The sequence below is a fragment of the Ochotona curzoniae genome, unplaced genomic scaffold (genome assembly GCF_017591425.1).
Source record: "Ochotona curzoniae isolate NIBS_2020 unplaced genomic scaffold, NIBS_Ocur_1.0 contig_2210, whole genome shotgun sequence".
NCBI lineage: Eukaryota > Metazoa > Chordata > Mammalia > Lagomorpha > Ochotonidae > Ochotona > Ochotona curzoniae.
This window is the reverse complement of record NW_024465369.1, coordinates 18,827,993-18,855,644: the sequence shown is the minus strand read 5'-3', so window position 1 is coordinate 18,855,644 and position 27,652 is coordinate 18,827,993. Positions and strand designations below refer to the sequence as shown.

At 36.1% G+C, this 27,652-nt stretch overlaps 1 protein-coding gene across 5 annotated transcripts in view; it reads right to left on the bottom strand.

Annotated features, from left to right (window-relative positions):
• Positions 1 to 27,652, bottom strand: part of GALNT13 (polypeptide N-acetylgalactosaminyltransferase 13) — a 426,836-nt gene that overhangs the window by 199,231 nt on the left and 199,953 nt on the right. The window lies entirely within an intron of this gene.

Sequence of the window (27,652 nt, the reverse complement as noted above, 5' to 3'; positions counted from 1 at the left end):
ATGTTAATATCCCTCTTATCACTGTTATTACTACTACCCATGGGTAATGATGATCTAGTCCATACTGTGCTTCCATTTGAACTACACGGGTCACATGCTAGCAGTAATTTCTGCAGGAAGATATTGGTGACACTTTTGCATCACCCTAACATCACATTGAAACCTTTGCTATGAGGTTGACAACACCATGAAGATGAAGACTTATTTTATCTCATTTTATTTTTCATTTCATTTCATTTCATTTTTCCTTCTCAACCCATGGTGGCTTGTACCTAAGAGAAGATATAATGGGAGCACAGTGGAAATAAGTATGTCTGTCCATAGGTAAAAACAGAGAAGCATATCCCAGCTCTTGCAATACAAAGATGGTCTCACAGCAAAGCGACAGATAAGCCCCCACACACTGTTGGGAGACACCTCAACGGCAGTGTGATGGACTTCTGAGGGTACTTGAAAGACACCTATTGAACAACTGGAGAGGAGAACAATGGGGGGTGGACCCAATGCCCTTGAAACCGTGACATAAAATAAAGAATAAAAAAAGAAAGAATACGACTCTTGAAGCTGAGGTGTTTAAAATTCTGACTGAATCAGTTATAAATGTGTGGTTTCAGGCAAATTCCTTAATCTACCGGGCTGTAGGTGAAATAGCAATATTAATAGTTCCCCATTCATTACATTATTTTATAAATCATGTAAAGGCTCTGGCAGAGTATTGATTCCCAGAGGGCCTTTAATAAGTCTTAATAATAACATTAGAGCAGATCTGAATAGTTAACACTGATTCTAGCACAACTGTGTGCTCAAGTAGAATAGAAATCAGTAAAGAAGCAAGACATAATTCAAATAATCTAAACCGCTCTTCACCAATCACTGAGCAAATGGATGTGCCTCTGTAAGGCTTAACAGAAATCTAGATTTCTATTGTTTGTCAATAGTACAGGTTTGTGGTTAAGTTTTAAACACTTTCACTGTTCTTTCTATTGGCAGTATTATATACCATATAAACCACATGAAATAAATTTCTGGAATCTTTCATTTGAGATAACTAGGAAAATATTGACATTAAAGAGTGGTTTAGAGTCCTCAAAGCACAGAATGTTGTTGGAACATGATAAGCTTACTATGTGGAATCAAAAATGTGCAGAAAAAAACACTGGCAGTATATTCTAACTAAGATCATATAGTCAAATCACTGCCTGTTACACTCACTCTTGAAATTATAAAAAATAAAATGTGAAGGCATTTACTTATAAGCAAGGTAAGGAAGGATAGAACTTGTGTCTTGCAAGTTTAAGTTGAGATTAAAGTAACTTAATTTTTAAATTTTAGATGTTTCTGATGTACAAACTAGAGTCAATGCTTTAAGCAGATACTGTACCATTATGTCTATTATAAATGATATCTAAGAAGAGATTCTTTTATTGCCAAAAAATCTCAGATGCACGGAAAACACAAGTAAAAAGAGACCAAGGAGATTACCCCAAAGCAAAACTTTGTTTCCCACAGAAAGGTAATAAGCAACAGAGTGAGAAGACATCCTGAAACATGACAAGAAGTATCTACAAGTCTTTATCTGACAGGAATTAACATCTAAGATATCTAAATAACTCAATATCAAATATGATTTTAAAAGGAAAATGATATGAATAGGCATTTATCAAAGAAGATATACTAAAGATAAAAGAATACTTAACATAAACAATGATCAAGGAAATGCAAATGAAAGCTTCAATGGGACGGTATAGCCAAGTAATAAATTTTGGCAAGGATGTAGACAGAGAGGAACTCTTACACACTGCTGATGGAAATGTAACTTAACACAGGATTTATGGGAAACAATATGGAGTTCTCTGAGAATATTAAAGTCAGAATTAGCACATGATTCAAATCTTGCACTATCGGACACACCACAAAAGGAAACTAAATCAATGTTCAGAAGAGGTTTGTGCTCACATGCTTACCGCAGCAACATTCACAACACCCAAAATAAGGAATAAAATAAGGTGTCCATTGGTAGATTAATAGATGAGGAAAATATGATATAAACACCAAATTAAATATTAAGTCACCAAAATAAGTTGTGTCATTTGCATCAACATAAGTAAATATGGAGAATATTATTTTAAATTAAAAAATTCAAGTACCATCTGTTTTTCATGCATGAGTGGTGACTAAGTTGATTGCATAATAGTATAAAAAGAGGGTCGAATAACAATTTGCAGAGTTCTAAAATGTGGGAAAGAGGAAATAGAGAGCTTGGTTACTGTGTCTCAAAGTAGAGCTAGAGACAAGGGTAATTCGGCCGCTCTGAACCACAATGACTGTGGTTAACAATAATTTACTGTATGTTTCAGAAAAACTATAAAAATCAGATTTTGGAAGTTCTCAACTAAAATAAATGATACATAATTGAGGTGACAGATATTATAGTCATCTTGATTTGATGACTATTATCACTACATGTTATATACATGCTTCAACTGTATTAGGTTTCACAAATATATACAATTATTGTGTTTAAATTAAATGAACTAATACTTACTGATCACGTACCAAGTGCTATGCATTACTCAATCAGCTTATGTGAATTAACCCATTCAATTCTAAAGTTAACTCATCATCATGATGATCCTACTAGCTGCACTGATACTAAGATTCCCATTCCCAAGAAGAGGAAGCTTGCATAGCTAAAAGTTACATAATTTGTCCAAAGAGTCTCACTAAGTGATGGAGCATATAGTGAATTCCAGGATGTCTTGTTCCAGAGGACACTTATTGCTTCACACATTAAAACCAAAGCAGGGCTGACATAACGGCTCAGTGGCTAATTCCTCACCTTGCAAGCACTGAGCTCCCATATGGGCACTGGTTCATCTCTGGCTGATCCAATTCCAATCCAGTTCCCTGCCTGTGGCCTGGAAAAGTGATAAAGGATGGCCCAAAGCTTTGGAACCCTGCAGCCACATGTGAGATTCGGAAGAAGCTCCTGAATCCTGGATGGGCTTAACCCTGGCCATTGCAGCCACTTGGGGAGTGAACCAGTGGATGGTACACTCCCCAAGTACGTCCTTCCCTCTGTAAATCTGCCTTTCTAATAAGTATAAATAAATCATTTTTAAGCAAGCTTTTTTCAGTTACTCTAAATCAGTAAGTACAAGCAAAAGAGATAATGGAACCTTGCACTAGTTATTATTTGTGAGGCCTCAGGTAATTCTGTGTAACAGTGTGCCCAGAGCTGCTTCTTCACAACACTTTTGTCAGTGTCCTTCAAGTTCTAAGAATATGACTAATCAGAAACTACGAGCTGAGTGTTAATATGCTCTAGGGAAAAAATTTAGGGGAAAATCATAACAATCTAATAACACTTTTTATACACCCTGGTGTTCATAAAGCAAGAATTGCCTATAATACACTTAACACCTCTGAAAGATGCCCAACTTAAGGTTGCATTAATTCTACAGATCATTTAAAGGACATAAACTTGGAGACTTCTGAACTGAATGCATGGATTCTATTAAATGAGAATGAAACAAAGCAGCTAGAGCTAATATTATCATCAGAGTCTATACCGCAGAACCCATGCTGAAACACACATAACATGTATCCATCTGCTTCTTTACACAGTTATAAATTCTTCACTGTATATTTTCAAGTTAAATTTACTGCCATAGTTCAGAAATAAAGTATATTCTCATCTTGATCTCAACCAAAATACATGCATACTTCTATTTCTTTTCTTTTTCTATTTCTTTTTATTTCTAAGCAAAAAAAAATGTATAGAAACCTCATGCACAGAAATAGAATTCTTATCAAAATATTTTAATGCACAGGACATTTAAATCTTAACCAATGTACCAGTTGTCAACAGCTTTTATACAATATAAGTCCTGACATTTCTCCAGTTTCCTGCTGTGAATTTGAGTTACTGATAATTATTAACTTTTAATATTTATTCGAAAGGGAGGGACAGGTAGAAATGGACTGAGGATGGTAGAAACACACATACACAAACGCGCGCGCACACACACACACACACACACACACACACACACAGAATATAGGATACTAATGCTGGCTCACTTCCTAAATAATTACAACAGTTGGAGCTGGACAAAGTTGAAACTGAGAGCCTAGATCGTAGTCTAGGTCCCTCAAATGAGAGGCCCTGCTATGTGAGTTATCACCACGGCATGTAATATCAGGAAGCTGGAATCAGGACTGACGGCTTTACAACTAAAAGGATCCCTGCACTGCTATATTCGATGGGGACATTCCACAGAGTGACACAGATCCTATTTCTAGTGTCTACCCTATTGAAAATTATTAATGTGAAATTTTATTTATTTTTTTTAAAGATTTACTTTTATTATTTTTTCATTGGAAAGGCGGATATACAGAGAGGAGAGACAGAGAGGAAGATCTTCCGTCTGATGATTCACTCCCCAAGTGAGCGCAACGGCCGATGCTATGCCAATCCAAAGCCAGGAGCCTCATCCAGGTTTCCCACGGGGGTGCAGGGTCCCAAAGCTTTGGGCCGTCCTCGACTGCTTTCCCAGGCCACAGGCAGAGAGCTGGATGGGAAGCAGGGCTGCTGGGATTAGAACCGGCGCCCATATGGGAACCCGGGAGTGCAAGGTGAGGACCTTAACCACTTGCGCCACTGCGCAGAGCCCAATGTGAAATTTTAAATTATATATTTATAGAATATAGAAAAAGGTCTTGGTGAAGGATGCTGTAAAATTATATTTGTTACACAGAAGCGTTAACTCAGAATATAACAATTCAAAATTTTCCTTAAAAATAAATATTCGTTGGGCCAGGTGACGTGGCCTAGTGGCTAAAGTCCTCGCCTTAAATGCGCCGGGATCTCATATGGACGCTGGTAATCCCAGCAGCTCCACTTCCCATCCAGCTCCCTGCTTGTGGTCTGGGAAAGCAGTAGAGGATGGTCCAAAGCTTTGGGATCCTGCACCCGTGTGGGAGACCCGGAAGAGGTTGCTGGATCCTGGCTTCAGATCGGCATAGCATCAGCCATTGCGCTCACTTGGGGAGTGAATCATTGGAGGGAAGATCTTCCTCTCTGTCTCTCCTCCTCTGTATATCTGACTTTCCAATAAATAAATAAATCTTTAAAAAAAATTTGTCCTTCAACCTCTACATTTAAATAAATAACATTTTTAAATAAATTTTATTTTTTATAATGATTTCATGGTTGATCAGGGTAGGGAGCTTCGAGGTTTAGGGAAAAGTAGGTGTCCTCATTGCTTCCATATTTGCTATTTCGTTTTGTTGCTTCTAGGGGAAGGGGAGAGACAGAGGGGGAAGCCACTCACGACTTTCACACATCCCAGTACCTAGCGATGAGGAACAGCCGCTTCATATCAACCCAGAATCTCAAAAGGTACATATTCCGAGGGTCCTGTCCAAGTGATTTGGATGGTTTAGAAGTGTACCAATTTCAGCGATCTGAGGATGACGCCACCCTATTGGCTCCATTCAGTGAGATTTTTTGCTGTCATCATTTGCAGTAGTTTGATCTGTTTTTCTTCTGCTACAGCATCAAATGAGCTACCATATTCCGCTTTTATAACAGCGCCTGTGTCCACAACTCTACCTTTTTCAATAAGTAAGACATGTTCTTGCAGGCGAGTCCAAGCATTCAGGCCAGGCGACCCAGGTCCCGCAGGATTTCCAACTCCCTTGGCTCACGAACCCCACTCACCTCGCAGGCAGGCTCCACGATCCAAGCCAGGTCACCCAAGCCCTGCTGGATCCCCAAAATCTGAGGCTCAGGAACCTGGCATCCACCCATTTGGCAGGCCCCGAGAATGGGGACAGGTGACCCGAGCCCAGCTGGATCTCTGAGACCCGGTGTTCAAGAACCCAACACCCACCTCACAGGTAGGCCCCAGGATCTGGGCGAGGGGACCCAAATCCTTCCAGAACACCCCTACACCACTGGGGACCACAAACCTGACACCCATTAAAGGCAGGCCCAATGATCTGAGCCAGCTGATCCAAGCCCCACCTGATCATCCAACTCAGGGGCTCAGGAACCCAGACCCTACCACACAGGTGGACCCCAGGAACTTTAAACTTTTTCCACAACATTTTTTTGTATCTGGAATAGACAGATGGAACTATCTTACTTGAGATTTTGATAAAAATACAACTAATTGCTAGGTAAGAAAAATAACAAAAATACATTTAATACAAATAATCATACTTACTCATACCCAATTTATTTCATAATACTATTAATTATCAAAATGTGTATATATAGTTACTGTAATTTATATAACATAAAATATAAATATATCATATATATGATATAAATATGTATCATACATAAATAATTGGAAATTTAAGCTTGATGGATATAAATGTAAACAAACAGATCTGAGATTTTGGCACTTCATTATGCAATATCACATTCTAAAAACTATCAAGGAAATCACAACAAACTGGAGAATAATTACATAAATTACAACACGAAGAGTAGCCACCAAGTAGAAAATTGTATTATGAAACTGTGTTCATGAGACTGTTATCCCTACGCATGAGCAAGCAGATTTGTGAAATTAAAAATCTCCCTCAATCATGTATCCTCGACCGTTTTCTTAAAATTTCTCATCACTATTTTCTGTCACTAAAAGTTCCAAAATCTTTGATCAAGAGAGAATGGCTCAGGCGGATAAGCACAGTAGACATACAGGGTTCAATATGATCGGAGCCTGAAACTACTGAGCACGTGAAGTATGGTCAAGTTAACATGTACATGTTCTGCAAGAACAAAATGCCCACAGTGCTGTAAAACTAATATGAAAAATAACATAAATATATCACAAAACAAAGTTACTGTCAGAGTATTAAAATAGTTATATTTCTGAAGAACAGGGTAATGAAGTAATATTAAGATTAGTTTCAATTGTTTATTTTTTGTCTTATAAAATGAACACCAGCAAAAAAAAAAAACAATTATTTGGACTTTAAATTTTGGCTGATAATAGATACTTTCTGGTAATTTCCATAAGTCAGAAATTGCAACGAGAAACAACAGTACTTTGATATTTGATTAATTTAGTAAGAAAAAGCAAAAGGTTGCAGATTATCACTTAGCATATAATAGAAACAGCTACATTAGGCTTTGTTTCATTTGTAGTTCTTATAAAAACATTATAAAAAGTAACTCTTTTACGTCTAATGAGAGAATATAATGGACAATAAAAACCATAACATTAAAAAAAGAGTTATTTATTTATTTAATTAATTATTTATTGGAAAGGCATATATACATAGAGGAGGAGAGACAGAGAGGAAGATTTTCCATCCAGTGCTTCACTCCCCAAGTGGCCGCAATGGCTAGAGCTGAGTCAATCCGAAGCCAGGAGCCAGGAGCTCTTCTGGGCCTTCCACGAGGGTGCCGGGTCCCAAGGCTTTGGGCCGTCCTTGACTGCTTTCCTAGGCCACAAACATGGAGCTGGATGGGAAGTGGGGCTGCCAGGATTAGAACCGGCAACCATATAGGACTCCGGTGCGTGCAAGGCGAGGACTTCAACCACTATGCTATTGTGCTGGGCCCAAAATCATAACATTTTTAAGATGCACTAGTATAATATTTAATTTTCCTAAATGAGCATGTTAGTCATCCAGTTCTAAGATTCTCAGAAGAGATAAATATATATTTTCATCTTTTTAATTCTTGAAGAGACATATTTTCTTTCATGGGGTATACAGAAAAGCTTAACTCTGAATTTAGCAACAATTGGTTGGGTCAACAGCTGTAATCACACTAGACATCAAATTTTTGAGCCTTGACTTGCCAGGCAAAGGGGATTGCTCTACATGAAGGAGGTAATTTCATGCCTGAATAACCCTGTTCTATTAAATCAGAAAATTGAGTTACAGTCCTTTCAAATCATGAATCCTGCTGCAAGCAAGCTTCCCTCTATGGAGAATTCAGGGAATTATATTGAGAACAAGACAATGAAAATAAATATATACAAGGAGGGGATCAAATAAGATATCTTTACTATGTGACAATGTAGCTTTAAAAATGCTTAACTGTAATGATTTTCCTGGGGTTTGACAACCACTTTTATTTTATGTATTAAAGCTGGTGTTAGAAAACAAAATGAGCAGCACCATTACAGGTAACAAATTCTAATTCCTATCTTGCTTTTGGCTATAACGTGGTGTAATTTGTGGGTGAATGAACACGACACAAAATCTTTTTCTATTTTTGGATTTCTCTTGTGAGATGATGAAATGGTATGTGACCGAATTTGACATAAAATTTTATGTTTAGCCTTTTAAAACAAATTTTTATCATCATTCCTATTTAGCTTTAGGTTCCCCTTTGTTAAGGTATCTAAGTAGCTACCATTTGTCTATCGCAAACACTCTAAACATTAAGAAGTATGTTTTAAGTCATTTATAACTTCAAGGACTAAAATGTTTAACTTAAAAAAATCTAAAAGCTTGTCAAACGTATTTACTTATCACCAAACTTTTATCCTACCAACTCCACTAAGTAGGCAGAATAAAATATGGTTTGTGATATATATATGTATATATATATGCTCATGGCACTAACATTTTACATTTTAGCTCAATCTAGATTCTTTCTAAGTTCAAAATTGAGGAGTCTAAGTAAGCTTCCAATTCCATAACAATGCATCATAGGTTGGAATAAGGTTGGGGCATCAACAACATAAATCCATTGTCTCAGTTCAGGAAACTGTGAACGAGGTCTGGGCACATGGTCAGATCCACACAAGGACTTCCTATGGCTCACCTGACCATTCCACACCATGCACACAACAGAATTCTTTGATATCATTTTCTGTAACAATATTAATCCCATCAGGCCAGTGACCTACATTATGTATATAATCTGCAAAATATCCCATCTTCGGATACCAAGATATTGGGAGTTATCAATTTTGAAAAGATACGCTATTGCATTTAATAATTTACTATTGCATACAGTTTTACAATTTTGTAGAACATACAGAGAATAAAATGTTTAATATTGATAATGTCTTGGGGAATATATTTTGAAACAGGGATTGGAACATGGGAAATATTGCATTATTTTAAAGATTTTTTTTTTCCATTGGAGGAAAATACCTCTTAAACTTTGCTACCTGTAAGTATTCAATGTTCTTCATTGGATTTCTCTATTGACATTAATATTATTCTGAATGATAAGTATTTTAGTACTAAAGTAACAATTAGATTTTATTGCTTGCTTTAAAGTGAATATATATTTTTCCCAAAGAGACAATCTAACATTGAAATAAAAAGTTACTGAGTTTTAACAATATTAGTAAAAAAAAAAAGAAATTTAACTGCAAACAATATTTTTTCCAGTTCACTATAATTAGTTAGTGCATTGTATAAATAAAATTGCTATATCAGTTCTCCTCCCTGTGGCATATTTCACGCACACTGGTGGGTCCTTGCCACAAACTGACTTAGCCTACCTCTTGTCCTGGCAGAAACAGTGGCTTTGCCCAACAGACCCACACTCATTTGGGTTTTTACTGTTAGATGTTACAGTCCAGTCACACTTAGTCCTCTGCCAGACACAGCTCTCCCATGGTTCAGCAGGAGTAGAGCATTGGCCAACCCATTCTGCACCCACCCTGACTCTCCATAGCACCAGTGGGTTCTTGAATCTAGCTAAACTGGTGTTGCCAAGTCCTAGTCCATATCCATGTTGAGGGACACTGCTGTCATGTCTAGCCAATATAACAACCCCCATTCTGACTTTCACACTCATTAGAGGGATCCACAACTCAGCCATGGAATCCTCTTAGCTCTTCAACCAGCCCTGTATACAGCACAGATCTTGGGTGTGCCAATGTTTGTATCGACTCAGCTCAGCATAGTTCATTCTCCCTCTTGTCCTTTGCGATTGGATGTTGCAGTCTGCCTGGTCCAGGCCCACCTCCAGTCTCAGCTCTCACTGGTTAGTGTTATAGCCTTTGCCTTGCCCAGTCTACTCCCATCCATGACTCATGGAAACTGTTAAGTGTGATAGAAAATACAACATGGTCCACACTCCATTTGGGCTCCTGCATATGCCAGTGTGCTACAGTTTGGCCGGACCCTGCCTCTTTTGCCTCCTTCCCAAACAAACCCACACACTTGTCACCATTTTGTACTACCTTGCCCATCTACATTAAGACCACCTTAGTTAAATTTTATTTTCCTAATAAATAAAGCCCCTTTTGATTTTCGCTCTTGTTATTCTCCAAAATAGATCTTTGAAAGGCAGTGTTTATGCATGAACACAGGACAGCTATGAGATTATAAAGTCAAGCCTTAGATTTCACTTTGCTTTCAGTGATTCATGTTTGCTCTCATAAGGGCAAAGACAGAGGTGTTCAATATGATGACTCAGTGGCTAAATCCTTGCCTTACACCTGCCAGGATCCCATACAGGCACAAGTTCATGTCTCTACTGCTCAACTTCTCTTCCAACTCCCTGCTTGTGGCCTAAAAAAGCAGTGGAGGATGGCCCAAAGCTTTGGGAAACTGTACCAATGTGGAAGACCTGGAAGAAGCTGCTGGCTCCTGGCTTTGGACTAGCTCAGTTCCAGAACTGGGGCCATTTCAGCAGCAAACCAGTGGTTGGAAGATCTCTGTCTCTCCTTGTTTCTGTACATTTGATTTTTCAGTAACAAATAAATAAATAAATCTGAAAAAAATACAATTCCATTAATACTGTTGATACTATGAATATGTGTAATTTTTTGATATTGTGATTCTATCAAGTAAGATGTTAAAAAATGAATAAGCTTGTAAAATTGGTATGCCCTAAAATGAGTATTTTTCTTTTCTTTTAAAAGATTTATTTATTTCATTGGAAAGGCAGATGTACAGAGAGGAGGAGAGACAGAGAGGAAGATCTTCCGTCCGATGATTCACTCCCCAAGTGACCGCAAATGCCGGTGCTGCGCTGATCCGAAGCCAAGAGCCAGGAAATCCGGGTATCCCACATAGGGTGCAGGGCCCCAAGGCCCTGGGCCATCTTTGACTGCTTTCCCAGACCATAAGCAGGGAGCTGGATGGGAAGCGGAGCTGCCAGGACTAGAACCGGTGCCCATATGGGATCCCAGCGCATTCAAAGCAAGGATGTTAACCACTATGCTATCGCACTGCGCCCAGGAACAAGTATTTTTCAAATTAATAATAAAAGGTGATGCAAACTTTAGCTTCAAGGAATGACTCATTCAAAGTACAAATCAGATGTAAATTTTAAAAGCATGAAAAGTTCATGAATATACAGTTCTAGATTCTACATTGTAAGTAATGTTTATGAAACAATAAAGTATGAATGAATACATTAAATCAAGTAAATAATGCAAGAAGAAACTGAAAAATCCAACAAAATATAGAGACCATGGAAAATGAACTATATAATCTCATAGCTGTTAGAGTAAATATTACCAAAACCATAAAGAAAATTAATGTTGTCAGGAAGATTGTGAAAAGAATTGCCATGTACATTATTGTGTGGAATATAAATTGGCATAGGTACTATATTTGGAAAGCGGCCAGGCATAACTTGTAACCAAGACAATTAAAAAATAATACTATGAAAACAGGGAAAAGTGCCCCATAACATATTCAAATTTTGGAATGTCCAAATTTTGTCTGAAATGAAAAACCCAATAGAGTGCTTAAATATTACAATCAATCAAGTAGAAAGAAAAAAGCAGCAATATTCAAGGATTACTTGGAATTGTGCATAATAGTAAAATATTAGTGACAAAAGTGCCAAGAATGCCAACACAACTAATAAGATATCATCAGACAGACAGTAAAATTTAAAGGAGACCCAGAATGGGGAAAAAATGAAAAGAACAAGAAGCAGGTTGAAAAAAAATAATAGAAAACTGTTCATGTCTGATACAGAAAATGAACATTTAAGTCCATTAAATCCAAATACTTTGCTGTTTGAGCAACAGGAAGACTTCATAGAGACACAGTATAATCAAGTTCTCGAGAGTCAATGACAAAGAGGGAAGAGAAAAATAATTTGCTTTAAAGAGATTAATGGCTAAGGACAGTCAGTGAACTTATCTGAAGTTCGTCATCTAGGATGGCACTAATTGGTATTTTCAAAGTGATGAAACAAAAGTACAGCCAACAGAAAACACTACACCCAGTAATGTAATTCTTCAGATTCAGTGTAAAAAAATACAAGAGAGGCCATCATCACAAAATGTGTTGTGCAATATTCACTAAACGCAGCTCTTCATATTCAAAGTAAAATAATTGGCAATAGAAAAACAAGTAAATGGGCTCAGCGGCATGCCTAGCAGCTAAAGTCCTTACCTTGAATGCCCTGGGATCCCATATGGGTGCCAGTTCTAATCCTGGCAGCTCCACTTCCCATCCAGCTCCCTGCTTGTGGACTGGGAAAGCAGTCGAGGACAACCGAAAGCTTTGGGACCCTGCACCCATGTGGGATACCTGGAAGAACTTCCAGGTTCCTGGCTTTGGATCGGCGCAGCACCGGCCATTGCACTCACTTGGGGAGTGAATCATCGGGCAGAAGATCTTCCTCTCTGTCTCTCCTCCTCTCTGTATATCTGACTTAGCATAAAAATAAATAAATATTTTTTTTTAAAAAAAGGAAAACAAGTAAAGATATCAACATCAGAATTTAAGGAATGTATAAAATTAGATTCAATGGCATCTAACATCATAAATGTCAATTAACCACTTTTTACTCTGATCTAAATGTTAAAAAATTTTACAAATAGCTACTGTTACAATTATTTTTTTCAAAACACATCCTATACAAACTTCTAAACAGTGACATTAAAACAATAACATGGGGATTTGAATACTGAAAATTATTATATTAAGATGGAACCCTGTTTCCTCCCTGGAAACAGGGACTTCCATGAACAAGCGCACTGCACTTGCAGTAAGCGAGTGGGCTGAGACTGAGCGGCTTGGAGGGGTAAACAGGAGGATGCTTGAGGGTCAGATCAGCAGTGTACATTCATCTAACACTTATTTATCCTTAACATATTTATGAAGATCTACAATTAATGACATGATAAAATAGCCATGAAATTAACTATGTACACAACAGAAAAGGAACTGGGAGCCCGATCAATCAAATCTGTATATGCAACACATACAATGGCTGTTAGAGTTATAAAAATGCAGGTATCTACAAAAGCATAATGGTTCAGAAAAAGAATGTAGAGTTAGGAAAAGCAAATTTTAAATGTGCATTTCCGGTAGTGATATTTAGAATCCTCACCCACACTTACAACCTTATCTTTCCTCTACAATGAAACAATACTAATGAAATAAATCGTGTTTTGAAAAACATTGTGTGATTATAAAAACTGGTACCTTTCACTAAAAAATTGTACAAGGATATTTTTTGAAATAAATGCACTGTTCAACTGTCTGGAGAAAAGAGCCTCAAAAACTAAACAAATAAACTGAAAAACCAAAACATAATTTGTATATTAGTTGAAATAGAATAACAGAAAATGAAATCACAATTATCATGAAAATCATTACCATGTCATTTATGAGTCTCCACGTATTTTGAAATAGATTAAGAAAGCAAAAAAATGAAATTATTATGAGAAATTTGCAGATGTCACACATTATTTTTCAGGCATTGATGTCTTCAATGCCATCTGTATGATGAGTGTTTGGGTTGTTTTTAAACTTGATGACACCTTCATAAATTGGTATCCATGCTGAGTATGTGAACTACATTACAAACTAAACAGCAAATTTCTGTGAACTTTGCTGTGAAATTTGTTTCCAACTCAAGCACATAATAAAATATACTTTAAACTGTCTATTGAGAAATGTGTGTCCAAATATACCTGACTTGCACAGTATTCAATTGGACATGCCATCAAATAGCAAATAGAAATATGTTAAAGCTAGGTTAAAATAATCTTTTCAGGATTTATATCTTGGAAGATGGTCCCAAAACCAAAATTACTGTCACTGAAATATCTTCTTTTGAAAAGGTGCTTTATGAGGATAGGAAATTGTGGTTAAAATCCATTTAAATTATAAACCAGATGCAAGGTAAAACCTTAAGAAATCAACATTTATTATGTCCTTACATTGTATTGCATCACAAAAATTAAGCACTCTATTGTACAATGAATAACGTGAGGTTTCTTCTTTGCAATTCAATATCCTGAAAAAAAAATCAATCCATTGTGAAAGATCACCTTCCTTACCGTATCTAATTTCTTCCCAACCGTTCTCACAGGAAAAACAATTCTTGAACACATTTAACATTACAGTGATTATGACAGAATCACTAAAGTTCTATATCATGTGTCAATGTATTGCTTTATTTCACTTTTGATAAATTGGTTGCACTCGAATGAGTCATAATAATACAGGATTCTTTATTAAACATACAGATTCATTCACTCGTATACTTCTATATTTGTTCACTGAATATTTATTGAATATTTTCAGGTGAGAAAAGAAATTCTAACAAAGGGAACAACATGATAAGAGTTTAACTAGTAGAAAATGAAATCTAAAACCTGCCAAATCAGTTCTGCAGGGCTAGAATATAAGGTAACTCTGACATAGAAGATGCAGATGGCCTTGGAAAGGTTGTCTGAAATAGTTCTAAATGGTGCTAAGCTATTTAGCTAGAATGTCAGTGAAGTATGTTAAGAAGGCAGTCGGATGATCATATTTGCATTTAGAAGATGCTTAAAAACTTGAGAAATTCGAGCTGGCTGCATGCAAGAGAAAGTAAACTGCAAAACAGATGACAGAAAGACAAATTAAGATGCCTTTACAAATGGTAAGGTAGCAAATGATGAGAATCCTGGGACTGGAATAATGGGGAGAGCATTGAGGAATGTAAAGCTGATAGAATTAAGATTCAGGAAACTAACTGAATATGGAGAGTGACAGATCAACAAATATATTCAATGAGTACTTCCATCATTTCAGATATTTCTTCTCTTACTATCTTAATTCCCACTTGCAAAATATCTTAATTCCCATTTGCAAGTTATCTTCCAAATCTTAATTCCCATTTGGAAAATATCCTTCAATTGAAACAATATGAAGATATTTTGGTATAGGCTGGCCACTCAGAGCACTGGTAGGCCAAGAGATAATTGCTCCATCTTCAACTTGCTAATTGTCTGAACTCCAGCAGGTGCTGCTACAGCAGTGCCTTCACCAAGAGTTCACAGCACCAAAGGACTTTCAAGGATTGGGTGAATCCATGACAATTTTGTTTTAAATCCTACTGATGGATTCCATGAATCAGTAAGATTCAAATCCTAAATTTCTAAAACATTCAAAACAAATTCCTAATATAGCAAGAAGGATAAGGAGGCAAAGCAATCCTTGGTCATTCAAAGGGGTATGGTTACTATTCAGCTCTACAGTGCTACTGCACTAAGACCTATCCCAGTGCTGCCAGACTGTCTTTGAAGTTGTGAAGTCGACATGTGTACACACACACACACACACACACACACACACACACACACACACACACACACAGCTTTACATTTAGGTCTACAGTCCACTGAGAGCTCCACATACCCCTTTTCCTTTGCTCTTCTCCTCATTACATGGCAGTCTTTTTTTTTTTTTTTTTAAACTGCACTGATGCAGTATATTTGTTACAACCTTCCAGTCCAATACTTGACACACTGTTCACAAAAATCTGAGGTTTCCATTGGGCTCACTCTTGGTGTTGTGCATTCTAGGAGTTTTGACAAATACACAATGAGATGTACCTAACCTTTTTAGTGTCATAGAATATTTTTACTGCCCTAACTATTCTGTCCATCTCCTTTTTAATTTCTCCAGAGACTTATAATTTCCAGAACACTATCTAGTTGAAACCATAAGTGTGCAGTCCCAAGGTGCATTTAAATTCCTCCGTGTTTTTCCCAGTCCAGAGAACTTTCTTTTTTCTTCACTGATGAAAAATATGCAATTATCTGGATATATCACAATGGTTCCTTTATTGATTACTTTTCATTTTTTTGAAACTATTATTCTAAATATCTTAAACATGAAATACTTTAATATCTTCATTGTGAGAACAAAATTAAGTTTCTCCTGCTGTTCAATACTATATCTGTTACAAGACCGGATCCTTGGCCATCCTCCCCTAACTGTAACTAATACATTAGAGCAGAGTGGTCTCATACATCTACATATCTAACAAACACTAAGATAGCTGCTTATGATATCAATCCAAACTCCTCCAACCAAGTATCACTAAAGTAGATAATCAACATTGTAAATTTTCCCTGAGAGCTTTTTCCTAAATTGAAGTCAGTAACAGTACTTTCAAGAAAGATTTTCCTTTTGTTTTAGTTGATAGATTTAATGAGGCATGCTGCACAGACTTTGTCTATCAGCACTTTTAGTAGAATACAAATAGTACAATTTGTCCTAACAGAAATACCACAAATACCACAAACATCTCAACCACAGATTTAATCTTATCTTTTTTATAGAACACTGTTCATCGCATTGTCTGTAAGACTGCTATCTTAAATCAAAATAACTTCTTTTTCGTTGTTAAATAACAAGCTTAGAATCAACATATATTAATTGAAATACATGTTCAAATAAAAATATTCCCATACTAACTTCCAACAGGCAGATTGTTCTAAAAAGACACAGAAATTGAAGTACAAATTGGATCACATTTTATTTGTTCCTGTAGACTTCCATGCATGCATTCTTATGTATTCATAATCCAAGTAGCATAATTTAAATTTATTATTATTGCTTCTAAATTTCAGAGGGTTCCTTTTTCTGTTTTAAACTAATAAAATGATGTCTATATTTAGAGATCAAGGATTGATGATCTTAGGGAACACAACATGACATCTAAATCAGTTTATAGCCAAGGGATTACATGCACTTTAGTATGAACATAGGCAGGGGAATGTTGTATTTCAATATGTTTTATTTTTCAGTAACAAATATAATAGATTATTTTAAAAGAACTTTACACCTGTAAGAATTAAAATTATGTATATGTTTTGCTATGTTAAAATGTTAGAGGAAGTACCTCATGATAGAGATAATGATACCGGACATATCACTCTATTAAAATGTATTATAAAATATTTTAGTGACTATATCTCAATATAACTGCCTTCTTATATCGAATAATTAAAAACATTATTCTAGAAAAGGAAGCTGTAGATTTTCACAAATTTCCAAAGTAGCTGATGGCATTTAACAATTAAGGATAAGTAAGCAGCTCTTTCTGTTCGTATCAGTACTAAGGATTCTGTTGGACTGAATTATTCCCTCCAAAAGGGTTTGAATTTCTACCATCATGGTAATACCCTTTATATTGAGCCTATATTGGCAATGTACTAACTCAAAAGCAAAAAATACTATACCTTTTTGTAGGGAATGGAGGAAAATTCCTATGCTGAAAATATCATATTTTGTGATCTGTATGGATCTCTATAAGATGATTTCACCACAATACTGATTAGATGAATACCTACGACAAATTAATTAGCTAAGCTATGCACTAATGGGTTTATAGAATGTACTAAACAGCTCAAAAAGTGAAGAGAGGAAGCTAAGATCAGAACTCCCTAATTAGTGGCTAAATTCTAAAGAACTTTTATTTATTATTGGGTAAGAATATACAGATATGTCATACAGTTCTTCTAAAATACAATAAAACCCCAGTTTCAGAATTTGTCATCAGAGTTTTAAAACAGATTTTTCACTTGCTTATTTGCTTAGGAATCATTTGCTTAAGAAATGGACAATGGTTTTATTACTATATTGAAGCAAAACAATATCAATTCAAGCTTTCATAAGAACTCTTTTTAATATGTAGATGCTTCCTAATCAGGCACAGGGAAAGCAATATAGTTAAACTGACAAGCAGCTTTTCCTCATTTCCCAAGGCTGAAAATATTTCCTAATGCTAAAAGATAAGCAGCTGGAAAAAATGATATGATGCTTATAACTCAAAAAAGAAAAATGAGACATTAAAAAAAAAACCAGTCAAACTGTCACAATTGCTTAGAAGTCTTTAAACACTTCAGTTGGTTTCCAAAGACAAATCTAAAAATTCAGTGAACGAAGTTCAACATTCTTAAACTCACCATGCTTAAAAATTAAAAAACAAAAAAGAAAAAAAACTACTGTTGGATAGAAAGAATTATTTTAGGCAACTTAATGTTCAATTTCCACATTTCACCCTTCCAACATTCTCATGGAGATGTATAAAGAAATTCTCAACTTAACTCTCTGAAATTCCTTCAGTAATAGCCTTGGCCTCTTAGATTTCACTTGATCCTCTGACGCTTCACCTCCAAACTATTTGTCTGTGTGATCCCTTATCTTAGCATATGGCTGTTTACCCTGTCTCAGGATGGCAGCATACCTGCCTCTATCACATCCCCTCTAACAGAAATACTGCAATGTGATGAAGTGTTTGCAGATATCCAGTGGCACTGTGTAGCTGAATCCATTGAGATGACTCAAATAATCACTGAAGAGGCTGGCACTGAACAATTTCACCGTACCATAAAGATAACAAATCTAAAATTCATAAATTGCAAACTCGTTACAATCAAATTATATCCATCTGAATTCAGAGGTCATTTGAAGTATCCATTAAAAACTCTTGATGCCATTTTAAAATTATTTGCAGCAATTCATTATATTTGGTATTCAAATTGAAAAGAAACTTGCTGAGCTTAGCATTTTGCATGTATATATTTCACTATTATATTGAGTATGGATATTGTGTCATTTCTCTAAATAAAACAAGTATAAGCATGGCAAGCGATGGCAAATAATTTTAAATAAGAAACTCTATGCGGATTCATCACAACTCCCCAATTTAGTACCACTTGCAAAATGGATATCATCATTACTGACTCACAGCAAGCCAAAAATACTAAGTTCTCAAATGGGATCATCTCGAAGAAACCAATAATGCAAGCTTTGAAGCTGAGAAACAGACACTGCCTGTGCTTATTTCACTGGTATCTGCCTTAATGAGACAGAAGCTTCTGTGTCAGAGTCAGGGACCTCAGAGTACCCAAAGCAGACACAGCACTCACTTTTTAACACAGAATACTAGGATTTTACTGTGTCCATCGCTTCCAATTTCTAGCACATTCTATTGACAAGTCAACAGGTCCCTTGGCGTTTCATACTTCCCATGTGTAAAATACAAGGAAAGCCTGACTTGCCTATTCATGTGCTATTTCGATGGCCAATGGAGACGCAATCCATGAAACCAGTTTATAAGTTGGACACACACAAATTTAAGCCATGGCTTTATGTTTTTGTGTAAAGCCACAGGAAAATTCTACATAAGGAATAGGTAGTAGGCAAGTGAAATGAAGTACAGGCAGCCCTCCCACACTATCTTGTGAATAAGTGTTTTATTATTTCACATGCATAATTTAAGAATTAAAGACTTCTGTTTTGAAAAGTTTATGTAGATGACATTTTGAGATTTATAAGCAATTCTCCAGTCTCAAACGTATTTAACCCTTCTTTTCTTAGCCTGGAAAATGAAAATGACGTTGTTGAGTACCTAATAAGGTTAGTTAGATGCATATGTTTTAAAGGAGTACCTTTTGACCATTCACATCCCCAGCAGATAAACTTTAAGCAAATTACCCAAGACACTGGTACTGCTTGTAAAATTTGGGTTTTTACTTGGCATTTCTGAATTAAAAGCTTTTCCAGGAAAATATACAAGTGCTCCAAAAAATCATTTGTTAGATAAATTCTTTCTCTGCTTTTTAATCAATCCTCACTATTTTAATGTGGAAATATCATTGTAAAGTCACTTAAGTATTGATTCCTTTGGGAAGAATATAAAATTATATTCCAAGGAAAATACAATATTCAGGTCCTGTTTCAGTAGTTTCATACACACACACACACACACACACACACACACACACACACACACACACCTAATTTATCTCATTTCATTGCCTCTACAGTCTTAAAATATAAGCATTATCATCCCTCTGACATCAAGTTCCTAAGCCACCTCTCTGGTAAGGGACATGGATGGCAATAACATTCATTCTTCAGACACATTGTGGATTCTATGACGGGAGATATCAATATCCATCTCAGGTAAAATGTACACATCTGAGTAAACTAGACTCACTGTGCCAAGTAGATAGTAGGCCAGCACCAAATTCCCCTCCACACTGGATATTAGTTAGATGTGTATGATGAGAACTTTCAAGTTAACATAGCTGCATTGAAGGGCAACAATAGAATTACTACAGAATTATTTGGCAGGATGTTGTGTGAGTGTTTTTCAGAGAGCATGGCATATGGATCACAACCTGACTGAGTAAGCAATATCAGTCCTTACCCACTATGAGCGGGCATCATTCAACTGGCTGAAGGTCAATAATGCAAACAAAAAGTGAATTCTATCTAACCTTTGATCTGTCATGGCTATCAGAATTGCAGGTTTCCTGGGTTAGGGATTCTGAGAAGAGCACCTGTGTTCACCCTTACCCAGATTATCAGGCATTCTTCCACAGAGAGTTACATCACCAGCTTCTCTGGTCCTCAGGCTTTTGAAATTGAATGGAGCCATGGGACTGCCCTCTGTGATTCTTCAGCTTGCAGATGCTTCCCAAATGGGAGGTCTCTCCATGTTGCTCAGGTGCTAATATCCTGCTTGGGCCAGCTCCAGCATGGACTGCCAACTTACTCCACATGGGCTCTATGTTCTTATGACCAAATGTCTACTCTTTCATAGATTGGTGGCTCACCACACTTTACCTATCTTTGCTACTAATCTATCCCACAGTGTCTGACACATTGACTCAGTGGTTAAATCTTCAACTTTCAAGTGCAGGAATCCCATATGGATGTTGGTTCAAGTCCCAGCTGCTCCACTTCTCATCCAAATGCCTGCTTGTGGCCTAAAAAAGCAGTGGAGGATGGCCCAAAGCTTTGGGACCCTGCACCAAAGAGGTAGACCTGGAAGAAGCTTCTTGCTCCAGATTGGCTCAGTTCCAGACAATGTGACTACAAGGATGGAAGATCTTTCTCAGTCTTCATCTCTCTGTAAATCTGCCTTTCCAGGAAAAATAAAATATCTTTAAACTTTGCAGATTTCATGTGAAAGTCCTGTTTATCCAGACTCTACCAGCACACTCTTACACCCCATGTGAGGTTCCCATTCTACCAGGAATCTTTGAAATGGCTCAGGCTGTCCCAGTTAAATTTGTACACTGTAACATGTTTCTCTATAATTGGAAGTGACATTTTTCATTGCAATTCCTCATTCTGTGTAGGTCTAACTGTCCTGGTTCACCATGTCTCTCCAATTACAGCTTCCAGGTGAAATGTTTTGGAATAATTAGATGGAAATGCAAACAAAAAAAAAAAGAAAAATCCCTCAAATTATGTCAAATCCAAGCAGTCTTCTGAGACTATGATCACTCCCAAAGGTGTGCTCAAAGAAAAACTTGCTTGCAATTTTTTCATATTTAAAATAATATCTGAAAACTGCCAGAATAGTTACATATAAGTATTATTGAAACCAAGCCTGGCAGTAGTTTAGTGGCTAAAGGTCCTTGCCTTGCATGAGCCAGGATCAAATTATGGCATTTGTTCTTGTCCTGGCTGCTCCACTTTCCTTCCATCTCCTTGCTCATGGAATGGGAAAGCAGCAGAAGACAGCCCTAAGCCTGGGGAACCTGGGCCCACATGAGAGACCCAACAGAAGCTCTTGGCTCCTGGCTTCAAATTGGCTTAGCTTTGGCTATTGTGGCCACTTAGGGAGTGATACAGAGGATGGAAAATCTTCCTCTGTCTCTACTTCTCTCTGTAAATCTGCCTTCGCAATGAAAACAAATACATCTTACTTAAAAAAAAAAAAAAGAATTATTACTACCAGTTAGAACTAGGAGAAGCCTATTCATAAACCTAAAGGTACCCTCAATGTAACAGTTTCATCACTATAGCTTAATGATAATGTGACCAATTTCCAAAAGGATATGCCTTTGTCAAAGTTTTTAAGTTCATTGATCCTAGGATGCTTGTACTATATTAGGCTGTTTCTTTGTCTAACAGTATTCTTTGCAAGACACAAATATCAAACAGTTGTAAAAATATATTAATATAATTTATATAGAGGACTATATCTCTGTGTACTACCCATCATTTAAAGTGAGCACGAAAGAATGGAGGCTGGATACAGCCTATTATATTATCAGATTTGGATACAGCAGTCCATGTTACGATCAGATTATCATGGAACCATGTGCATCAAATGATTTAATGGAAACAAAAATAAGTGTATTTCTGTTCACATTTTTTTTTGTTAGAAAAAAAAACTTCATTTATTTTAATTGGAAAGGCAGAACCACCAAAGGAAGGAGAGACAGAGAAAAGATCTTGCATGCCCAGGTTCACTCTCCAACTGACCACAACAGCCAAAGCTGAGCTGATCCCGAAGCCAGGAGCCAGGAGCCAGGAGCTTTTTCATTGTCTCTCGCTTGGGTGCAGGGTCCCAAGGCTTTGGCTTGTCCTCCACTGTTTTCCCTGGTGACAAGCAGGAAGCTGGATGAGAATTGAAGCAACTGGAACATGAATTGGTGCCTATAAGAAATCCCAGTGCTTGAATGGGGGTTGGATTAGCCAACTGAGCCATTGCATCAGCCCTTGTGCAGATATTTTTAAAAATCAACGTCTGGCTTTTCTGTATATGCATTCTTGATGACCTTTATTAAAATTTTTACTCAAGAAGCAAAGAGAGACTGAGGTTGGTACAAAAGAGCATTTCTATTCAGGGTTCACTCCTCAAAGCCTCACAATATCCGTAACTGACTGGCTGGGTGTTAAACGAGGGACCAGGAATTAAAACAAGGTATCTCTGGGAATGACAGGAATATTATTACTTAAACAATAACTATTGTCTCCGCAATGTGCATCAGCAGAGATCTGGATGCAGATGTTAAGCTGGTACGCAATGCAGATTCCTTCACTGGTGCCTGATACAATACCTGATGGTACATGATCTTTCTGAAGGCTCCCTGTATGTACAGATTTTAAAGTTTTTTGAATCAAAATAAACTGATGTTAACTTTATTTTTTGCACAGATTTCATGAAATTCACAATATACCTTACATAGTTTTGTGACTGTCTATTGACCACACAGTTAAAGCAATTTACTCCTACTAAAATCACTCATAGTTGTGTTGGCTCCCTTATGACCAAAACTCTTTATGAAAGGTACTAGATATATTTCAAAGCTTTTATATTATGTTTTTGGGAGGGGGGATTCTGCCTGATCTAAAAATTGATCAGGTAACTAGACACACACTGAATCTTCAAATCCAATAACAATTTCTTTATTATCAAATTTCAGCTTTGTAACTTTGTTTCCATTTCAGTTTGTTTCTTTTGCTTTGTTGTTTCTAATACAGAATATTTGTGTTAGTATGGCAAACCACAACATGTATTAAACAAAAATTTACACTTATTCCACTTATTCTGTGATTCAGATTTATCTTTATCCTAAAGCTTCATCCTTCTACTCAAAGAGGAAGCTGTAACATAAACTTGGAAAAACTGTTTCTCCAAATGTAATCTTTATTGTATAGTTTTTCTTAATATAAGGTGTTAATATTTAATGGTATCATCTTATTTTCTCTTTCCTGAATTTCTGCTATGGGATTACCCCAGTGTTAATTACCACTCAATACCACTATAATAATTTAATCCATCACCCAAGCTTCAACTGCAGATTCAGCCATTCTAGCTAAATGTGCATTGATAGTACATAATATATTTATTGAACTCTAAGTAGAGAAAACTACATGCATTGATGCCTACATCAAAGCATTTGCCTGATATTCATGCAGCTGTTTATTATTATCTTCTTATTGCATGAATATATGATACCATTTGCTTCTATGGCAAAGGTTCAAAAAAAACCAAAATAACTGCCTCTCACACTTCAGAGATCAGTGCTCACAGGTTGCAGCTGCTTTCAAAAGATCAGCATGTGGCATAGAGGCTAAAGCTGCTACCTACAGTGCTGGCTGTCCATTTGGGTACTGGCTTGAGCTGCAACAACACCCCTTCCAATCCAAATGCCTGCTACTTTACCTGGGTAAACACGAAAGGGTGGTAAAACTTTTAGGGCCTATGCACCCACATCAGAGACACAGAACAAACCCCCAGATCTTGGCTTTCGATCAATACACCTTCAGCTGCTATGGCAATTTGAGAAGTAAAGCAACATAAAGGCTATTGATATCTCTCTCTCTCACCATCTGTAACTCTGCTCTTTCTCATAAAATACATATTTTAAAATAAAAGATTAGTATCTCAATATTCCATACAGAATTAGAAAAAAGCATACATTTCTAAATTTCTTATGAAATTCCAAATATCCAGACTAGCCAAAGTAATTACAGGCATGAACAAATTAACAAATAAATAAATATATAAATACTAATCTGGGTGTATCAAAATACTGGACATAAAAGCAAACCACAAAATTCCCAGCAACTAAAACAAAATGACACTAGCAGAAAAACGATCAAAGGAACATAATAGAAAGGCAAGAAATATATATACATAAATACATTCAATATTTGTTAGAAGTGCCCAGACCATACACTAGAATGATACGCTTCATTGAATGATGCTGGCAAAACTGAATGTACACTTTTATAGAATAATTAGAATTTTACCTCTCTCCTTATATGAAAATCAACTCAAGGTACTGTAAGTTTCTTATCTAACAAAGGATTAATATCCTGAATAATATACTAAGATCTCAAAAGCCTAGCATCTCACAAAGCAACCATTAAGTTGAGAAATGGCAAACTGATCTATACACCCAGTTCACAAATGGCCAACTGGCCAATAAATATATGGAAAAAAATCCTGGAGCCATCTCCTTGGTGTAGCATGCCAATTTTCTGCCTGCGGCACTAGCATCCTATATAGATACTGGTTCGTGTCTTGGATGATCCACCATCCAGCTCCCTGTTAATAGCCCGGGAAACCACCCATATTCTTGTGCCCCTTCATCCACATCAGAGATTAGGAAGAAGGATTTGGTTTCTGCCTTCAAACCTGCCCAGCTTCTGCTGAGATCATTGGGGGTGTGGAGGAGGTTGGGGAGCTAAAGGAACATCTCCCTGTCTTCTCCCCTCCTCTGCGACTCTTCAAAGTAAAATAAATCTTTTTCTTAATTGCTCAATCTCACTAGCCATGAGCAAAATATACATTTAATTGGTCTTTAACAAAAAGTAGAGTAAATTTAGACATTTACTCTACTTACATTTACATTGTGGAAAAACAAGGACTATTTATATTATATCTGGGAATGTAAATGAGTACGGCCATTGTGCATAAACATTACGGAGGTTTCTTTAAAACCTAGAAATAATTTCCAAACAATACACTAAATTCGCTACTAGACCTGTAACTAAAGCAAATGGAATCATTTTAACAAAGAAATGCCTGATACCGTATGTTTCAAAAGGTATTCACAATAGGCAATGATTATGACAATACGTCATCAACAGATGAATGGATAAACAAAATGTGTTGTGGATACATACAGAAGAATGATATTTAGCCACAAAAACAAAAAATTCCTGTCATTTGTAGCCATGGAATGCAAGTGCCCGTGTTAACTGAAATGAGACACAAGTTACAAAAAATTCCACCTACGAGGGAGTTAAATGAGTAAAAAAATCAGCATATAAACAGAACAGGTATCAATAAAGGTTAGGAAGAACAGAAAGAATAAGGCAACCCACAGAAAATGGGGAGGTGGTTGTTGCTTATGGCTTATGAAAAAATGTTAATATAGTTGTTGATATGATTTGCAATTAGGTATAATGACGGGTTCACATTAATTTTTTTTCATTGTCACTTTGGCTGTCCATTTTGATTCTATACAAATTTAGATTTTTTTTAAATACTGGAAATAATCTCATTGGTATATTCATAGGCATGATCTATAGAGTATTTTAGTTATTTTGGTCATTTGTGTGACAGTAAGTCTCCCAGTCTGTGAGCAATGGATATCTTTATTGTTTGTGTGTGTCCCTGATAATTTCTTCCATCCATATTTGATAAATTTTTCTGTAGAGATCTTTACTTTGTGTAGTCAAGCACATTCCAAAATCTTTGATTTTTTTTTTTGATGACAACTGAGAAGGAAATTTCTTTCTTACTTTTGAACACTGAGCTCATCATCAGTGCATAAAAGAGCTATATTATTTATACTGATTTTGTGACATGCAACTTCATTTAACTGGTTCATCAGTTTTTACAACTCTTTGGTGTACTGATTGTTTTTCATATAGAACCATAATGCCACCTAAACACACGGATTGTAAATTAGAATTAGAACCATTTAATCTTTAAAACAACATGCTGATAAAGAAAAAAAAATCTCTAATGGCCAAAAATATTGAAATATCTTTATCCAAACCAAATATTCCTTTCAGAAAGGATTACTCTAACAATATTGCTACTATCGCCTAAACTGAATCAAACTACAACGGTTTATTAACAAACCTTTACCTGTAATATTGAATTACTTAATTGTAGTAGGAAAGGAAAAAACGTGTTTTAAACAAAATGTCTAAATCTCAAAGGGCTTACCTCAATATTATATTCTGAACATTGTTTAAAAGAATTTCTCACAATTCTACCAGCATACATAAAAATGTACCACTAATTTTATAAAAGACAAATGTAAAATGAGAATATTAACTGCATTTCTAAGCTCTGCTGGATTTTAACTTGAGAATTACTATAGTCTTAAAATGCTTTCAAAAACTTTATTAAGATAACTTTTTAAAAAATACTTCGATTTATCTAATGCAGTCATGTGTGGAATTAATTTCCCTATGCATATTAAGAGTAGTATTCAGCACTTTTGTGTTTTTTGTTACAATTTTCCATACACAATCAATCAGGAAGCAGGACTACAAATTTCACATTCATAGCAATTAGAAAACAGACTTTCTCTTCACTTGCATCCAGTCGGCCACAACTTCAGGACTATCGTTTCAAAAAATACATAACATCCCTTCACTTACACCTTCCTTCCTTTTTGCAAATCAAATTCAGATTATTCTTTCTATCTTTCATCACAGTACTCAAAAAAAATGGCCATGAAACAGGAAAAATCATAGAGAGATACAAATCAAAATGACAGTGAGATAGCACATCACTCCTTTTAACATGGAGATCATCAAACAGACAGTAACAAAAGCTGGCAAGGACATGGTGAAGAAAAAAGTCTGATACACCCATGCTGGTAATACAGATTAGTAATAAGTATTAAGGGAAGCAGCATGGAGATTCACTTTTAAAAATGGACGTGTTCGGGAAGGCCATATTACCAAGCAATCCAACAGTGTTATACACATAAAATCATTATAACACATATCCACGATGCTTACTGCAGCATTGATAATAGTAGAAAACTTACTGCATAAACTAGAGTACATCAAAAAATGAAAAAGACAATGTAATGCACACATGTTCTTACACGCTAAAATATCATTTTTCTATTATAAAAAAGAATTGATGAAATTGACTCAGCTTACTAAGTGAAAT